Source organism: Aedes albopictus, chromosome 3 (genome assembly GCF_035046485.1).
Source record: "Aedes albopictus strain Foshan chromosome 3, AalbF5, whole genome shotgun sequence".
NCBI lineage: Eukaryota > Metazoa > Arthropoda > Insecta > Diptera > Culicidae > Aedes > Aedes albopictus.
The window spans coordinates 420,748,977-420,756,380 of NC_085138.1; the positions used below are offsets into that span (position 1 = coordinate 420,748,977).

At 39.3% G+C, this 7,404-nt stretch overlaps 1 long non-coding RNA gene across 1 annotated transcript; it reads right to left on the minus strand.

Annotated features, from left to right (window-relative positions):
* Positions 1 to 1,406: 1,406 nt before the first annotated feature.
* On the minus strand, positions 1,407 to 4,345 carry LOC109429633 (uncharacterized). The gene is made up of 3 exons (XR_009999419.1): positions 3,076 to 4,345; positions 2,633 to 2,743; positions 1,407 to 2,568 (listed from the first exon to the last, which is right to left on the minus strand). It is a non-coding gene; the product is annotated as an uncharacterized LOC109429633 (long non-coding RNA).
* Between the last annotated feature and the right edge of the window lie 3,059 nt (positions 4,346 to 7,404).

The window sequence follows — 7,404 nt, forward strand, 5'->3', positions numbered from 1 at the left end:
CGTTCGTTGAGAGCTCGTTATAGATGGGCTGTTTCGATGGTTGAATGTTCACTGGTTGGGGCAAAACCCAACTAAAAAGCATTGTCAATGTCAAAATAGATGTCAAAACGAGTTTGACGTCTGACCACCGTCGCATCACAGCTCCTGTATAAAGAACGTTTGCGCAAGTATGTGAGTGTTCCGTGACGTATTTCTCGTCACTTGCGTGTGTCTAGAGCATTTTGATCAGTTGTCAGTTGCCCCAACGAACGAACACGATTCGCTAATCGGGGCGCAGTCGTGACCCAACCAGCGAATCCGGACTGTATATATGATTTCTGCACAATATGATATGTTGTACAGTCCGGATTCGCTGGTTGGGTCACGACTGCGCCCCGATTAGCGAATCGTGTTCGTTCGTTGGGGCAACTGACAACTGATCAAAATGCTCTAGACACACGCAAGTGACGAGAAATACGTCACGGAACACTCACATACTTGCGTAAACGTTCTGTATACAGGAGCTGTGATGCGACGGCGGTCACACGTCAAACTCGTTTTGACATCTATTTTGACATTGACAGTGCTTTTTAGTTGGGTTTTGCCCCAACCAGTGAACATTCAACCATCGAGACAGCCCATCTAACGAGCTCTCAACGAACGAATCGTCACTGTAACAGCTTGGAATGGGATACATAAACCGTTCTTTATGATCGAATGCTTCGAATTTCATAGTTTCAACAGAAAAGCAACTGTTCATGGTACAGTAATAGTAACAGATAAAGGAGACATACTGTGTGAACTGTAATACAAATTGTATAAGGCAATCCATGGCGACTTTTCGCGATGGGGGTGACAGCCAAAAGTGTAAACACAGTGTGAGTGTTGTACTCAAAGTTTCAAAGTTTCGTCAAGTGTCGTTGATGCTTAACAAATTCCTTTGTGTTCAACTGTCGTCGGGGTCGTCGAATGTCAAAAATACATGGTAAACAAAGAAAATCAGCTGATCGCATCTGTCTCATGGATTGCCTTATTTCTCTATGCGGGATTTCCAGCTCTTTAAAATAAAAACTCTCATTTTTGAGTAGCGCCCATGCCGCACTGGGACTGTGTTGGAAACACACATTTTTTAAAATTGCTCGTACGCTCACATTTTTGCAAAATATCTATATTTTTCGGTATTGTCGCGCTTATCTTAGATTCTCAGCAAGCTGCGTTCGAAACGCGCAACCTCAGATCGCGCCAGACCGCGCACGTATGATTTGTACACGGTGTGCACCTTGGCTAAAACTGTTTTGCAGCCGCCGGGTGGAGCTGTCAGCCGCCGTGTACAAATCAAAACGGGCGCAATCTTATGGCGGCTGACTCAGATCAGCAGGATCTGAGTGATTAAGCTAGGATGCACAATATTTGAAGATGGTTTATAAACCCAGTGAGGTTGCCATGTCGAAATTATTGCAAAATACATGCTCATGTGAGCGTACGAGCAATTTAAAAATAATGTGTGTTCCCAACACAGCCGTGCGGCATGGATGTTTACTAAAAATGTGCAGGCCGAACACATTTTTGAGCGTATAGCCGTTTTTGCGTGAGGATAAGACATGCGAAACAAAATCGTCAATGTCCCGGGTGTCACGAACAAGGAACTTCCCGCATAGTTGTAAATTATATACTTACTATTATGCATATTATCGACAACCATTTACGGCTATACCTGTGCAATATCCCATATTATCCGCTATCACATTAGGTGATAGGGTTGGTATATTGTAACATACCCCTTGGCAAATTGTAATGGGCCAAATGACAATATGGCGAATAGGCTGTTAAGTTAGGTTACAATAAAAAATCAGCTTTTTTCTCGAACAAAATTTTCGCAAAACAATATGCCACAGGGTGGGTATATAATTCATTTTTCGAAACAATTACAGTTAGTCAAATTGTTAAAATGTAATAAAACCATAAATTCAGTGAGAAATCAATTACACTAAATGAATAAGTTCGTTTAATGTGCAATATGTTATTCAGAACAATATGCTATACTGTTTTTTTGTCTTTTTAACATCATAAATATAATGAATTACGAGAAATTTGCTGTTTTTTTAATAACTGCTTTATTCTTGCTACATAGTATTACAATTATCTGGTACTGGCGATTATTTATCTTATAAAGGTAAAGCTGATGGAAGCTCTTGCTTAAACTGGGAAATTATCCTTGAAATAATCTGATTTGTTGAAAATAATTAATTATTTGAAACTTGAGGGGAAATTCCAGGGGAAATTCGCTATTTCAAGCAGTGATTTGCATAAGCTTAGATATCAGGTGACCGTAGCATGTTCTCAGCAACAACAGCTTTCTCCGTAACGCCAAAGCAGGTCCTCCGACCGAATTTCGTCGCCACTAGGAATTAATCTGTGAGCTGCTGCTCATCTAAATCCTCTTCCGATTTGAGTTCGTTGATACTTAGTTTTCGCGCCAGCATACACTCTGAAGTTTGTCCAGAAGTTTACTCCAGCATCGGTTCTTTGTCATTGTGGACATCCCCCGCATCGTTGGGGCTTCTTCCGCAGGAACGTTTTGTCAGGGATCTGTAATCAGCATTTTGAAATTGATCATATTTTACAAAGTTTGTAATCTAATCACCAAACTCACCTCAAAATTCACTTTTCCGGTCTGAATGAGATTGCCGCCTCAACAGAAGAGTCATCATAGCTTTGGTGCTTGTCAGGTTGGTTTTTGCAGTACACTTTGTTGGTGGTTCCCCTGAAAAGCGACAACAACAACTCTGTTAGCAGAAAACCGAAGACGGCTAATAACAAGACAGACATCTACCCTCTTGCTCCATATACTCTGAGAACTTCAAGCACACTAGCGCCGCGAACGACTCCCGGGAACAACATTATGAATAAGTGTACGTGAGATGCTACAGCTTCCGTGTACGTATTTGCATGTACACGCACACAATCATGTTTAATGTTCCTGTGAATCGTTGAGGGCGTTTCAACCTTGTCGCCTGCGATAGGGTGGGAGCTGTCTGTCTTGTTATTAGCCGTCTTCGAGAAAACAAAATACAAATAGAACCCCACAAAACTTACCTAATTATTTACTCCAGACAGTTTCACCGTAGCAGGAATTAGTCTCTGGGTAGCCGCAGTTTTGAATTAGTTTGCGAAAGCTCGGACACCGAGCCGCACACCACCATTTTGCACGTTCGATTTTGAAGAACTCGCATGAGGCAAGAAAATTTGCGAAAAAAAAACACACGCGCACAGTTGTTGTTGTTGTTGTTTATTTAACTTATAATTTTGAAAGAGGGAAAAGCCCCTTTGAGTGATTTCCTTGCATTTCGAAATCGTTCTCAAAGAGGCATAAAACCTCTTCATCTTTTCAAAAAAAGCAATAATTACAAAAACAAAACTTAATACTAAAGGCTCATCCGGAACGCGCACAGTTACTCCAGTTACTGCATAACAATTTGACGTATGGTCCAATAAAAGTGGAACAATGTAATATTTCGATGTGTTCGTGGCGGCGGTGTTTTTCCAGTTAGCAAATGGAAAACAAATGAAAACATGTATACCATTTAGCATGATGTTACACCTTGTAGAACAAATTGTATGCCGTTTTTATTGTTGCGAAATGTTAAGATTCAAGCACATGGATAGTCAATAATAATTTAACTACAATATGGTATATTTTTGACTGAAAATGGTATTGTTGAGTAAATATTCTATACAGTTTAACATCGATAAAAACAATGTATGAAATCATAAGTAAACAGCAACAGTTGTGGTTACAGTATTACTTATGTCATGTTTGATGTTGAAACCACAAGTCAAAGTGTTTTTTGCTATGCGGGTTGTTACGCTATCGATGAATAAATTCGGTGCATCTGAGCGGCCTTCGCTCTGCAACTAATACCGTATTACCCCGCTAATACGACACGGACTGTTGTCGAATAACCGGGTAAACTTTTAATTCGACAAACTGGTTACCCTACACCTCCATGCTCATTGAAATTTGGCAACTCTATTTTTGTTTTTGTTTTGATTTCCGGATTTGTTATGAAACATAATTTCAACAGATACTGCGGTGGAGCTAATGAAAAGCTCGTTCTTTCTACGGTTGTTGTCATCCTCAGTTCGTTCCGGTTGGACTCCAGCCGGTTTGGATGTCGAATAGCATCAAATCAGAACTTCCGGAATTACCGGCTGCAAGAGGAGCTGCTACGGGTGCGAGTATAAGCGCAATATAAATCTGTTTTACATTTACAGTGTACATCGCTGAGACATTTGAACACTTTTTAATTCGACATATGTCGAATAAGCGGGATACGAATTAAAAAGTGTCGTCATATTAAAACCTGAGACGAGACTCGCGAAGAGGAAAAAAAGCAACGTCAAGTGCAGCCCAACTGAGCTGTCAGTTGTAGCCCGTTTGATTACGTTACCAAAAACGAGGAAAGTATTGCTATCCGAGATAAATTCTGAAGCCAAAATTCACTCCGAGCAGCATTTTCTTCTCCTGTACTGTCAAAAATAAATTGAAAACAAAATATTCCCTTGATTACTTTGCTTGGCGATTGTTGGTGATGCGAAATTTCACCTCAACATGATTTTGTGCGTGAATGGGATTCAGTCACACTGCATGTAAGGTGATGCGATCACGTACGTGTTTGAACCACCAGCCCAAAACATAATGTCAACACAGATAGGAAGAAGAAAAAAATAACAAAGTGGAGAAAAAGAAGACCGTCTTCGCGAGTCTCGTCTCAGATTAAAACGTGTCGAACGAGCGGGGTAAGACGGTAATCATTCACATAGCGTGCGTCGACTCATACGCGAACAAGATGATCGTCATCGGCTTTTTGGGATGATTGTCGTATAGTGGTTTCGCAGCGCGGTGTCACGAACACTAATGCAAATCTACTGGTTGAAAATATGCCCATTTGATTTTGCTGGGAACAGCTGATCTTTGTTTACTATTTTCCACCAGTAACTCAAGTGGTGTTCGTGTAATGCAGCGTGTTCGTACACGCAACACTACTAAAAGCAGAAACCACAATGACTGATTCGTCATTCGAAAACACGATTTTGGTAATTTGGAATGGATGGTGGGACAAATCAATCGATTTCGGGATGGGGTTTTCGTTCAGTGTATACACGTACTACTTTCCTAGACACACACCCCCCCCCAACTAGAGTCCCTATAATTAGAGTCTGGCGGACTGTCACTTTAGACCGGAGCCAATCGAGCATGACGTCATAGTGTCCTCACTGATAAATGCTACACCGTGACGTCATGCTCGATTGGCTCCGATCGAAAGTGACAGTCCGCCAGACTCTAACTAGACTGACTCTACCCCCAACCCCTTAATGTTGGAAGTAATTTTTGGACGTTCCCCTATCGGGCAGTAGGCCTTTTCATGTGACAGTTCCGTGCATGCATTTGTTTACAAAGCTTGAACAACAGATGCTAACAAGAAAGTGTCATCTTCATAGAAGAACTGTCAAACGCCCGAAAAATCAGCTGATTTAAGACGTCAAATGAAAAGGCCCGTTAGAGTCAAGTCAGGCACTAAAATCCGAGGCACTAAAAAAATTATTTGACCGACCAGCACGCCATCTACATAAGAATACGTGAACGACACCCTTTGATGATGGCATGAAATATTTCATGAACAGCCTTCATAAATTACGTAAAAACTGATGACAACCAAGCACTAAAATTGCATGCAATATATTTTTGTGCCTCAGGCTAGCGAATAAAAAAATAATGTTTAAGATTAAGGCAGGCCGAAAAAGGTGTATGGCGTGACGAATAAAATAAATTTTAAACGAAATAACAGTTTCACCAAACCGTCCCTAGTTGATAGAAGACACTCTGAGCTATCATCCGACGGGTAGCATGGATACTGAATCGTAAAAAATATGCACTTTCAGGACTTTTTGCATTTTGGGAGTTTCAAGGAATTTCACCATAGAAAATATTTGACGAATAAAATAAATTTTTAACGAAATAACAGTTTCACCGAACCATCCCTAGTCGAAAGAAGACACACTGAGCTATCATCCGACGGGTAGCATGGATACTGAATCGTAAAAATATGCACTTTCAGGACTTTTTGTATTTTAGTGGTTCAAAAAAATTTCACTATGGAAAATATTTGACGAATAAAATAAATTTTTAACGAAATAACAGTTTCACCAAACCATCCCTAGTCGAAAGAAGACACACTGAGCTATCATCCGACGGGTAGCATGGATACTGAATCGTAAAAAATATGCACTTTCAGGACTTTTTGTATTTTAGTGGTTCAAAGGTATTTCACCATAGAAAATATTTGACGAATAAAATAAATTTTTAACGAAATAACAGTTTCACCAAACCATCCCTACTTGAAAGAAGACACACTGAGCTATCATCCGACGGGTAGCATGGGATACTGAATCGTAAAAAATATGCACTTTCAGGACTTTTTGTATTTTAGTGGTTCAAAAGGATTTCACTATAGAAAATATTTGACGAATAAAATAAATTTTTAACGAAATAACAGTTTCACCAAACCATCCCAAGTCCAAAGAAGATACACTGAGCTATCATCCGACGGGTAGCATGGATACTGAATCGTAAAAATATGCACTTTCAGGACTTTTTGTATTTTAGTGGTTCAAAAAAATTTCACTATGGAAAATATTTGACGAATAAAATAAATTTTTAACGAAATAACAGTTTCACCAAACCATCCCTAGTCGAAAGAAGACACACTGAGCTATCTTCCGACGGGTAGCATGGATACTGAATCGTAAAAAATATGCACTTTCAGGACTTTTTGTATTTTAGTGGTTCAAAGGTATTTCACCATAGAAAATATTTGACGAATAAAATAAATTTTTAACGAAATAACAGTTTCACCAAACCATCCCTACTTGAAAGAAGACACACTGAGCTATCATCCGACGGGTAGCATGGGATACTGAATCGTAAAAAATATGCACTTTCAGGACTTTTTGTATTTTAGTGGTTCAAAAGGATTTCACTATAGAAAATATTTGACGAATAAAATAAATTTTTAACGAAATAACAGTTTCACCAAACCATCCCAAGTCCAAAGAAGACACACTGAGCTATCATCCGACGGGTAGCATGGATACTGAATCGTAAAAAATATGCACTTTGAGGAACTTTTTGTATTTTAGTGATTCAAAGGTATTTCACTATGGAAAATATTTGACGAATAAAATAAATTTTTAACGAAATAACAGTTTCACCAAACCATCCCTAGTCGAAAGAAGACACACTGAGCTATCATCCGACGGGTAGCATGGATACTGAATCGTAAAAAATATGCACTTTGAGGAATTTTTGTATTTTAGTGGTTTAAGGAATTTCACCATAGAAAATATTTGACGAATAAAATAAAT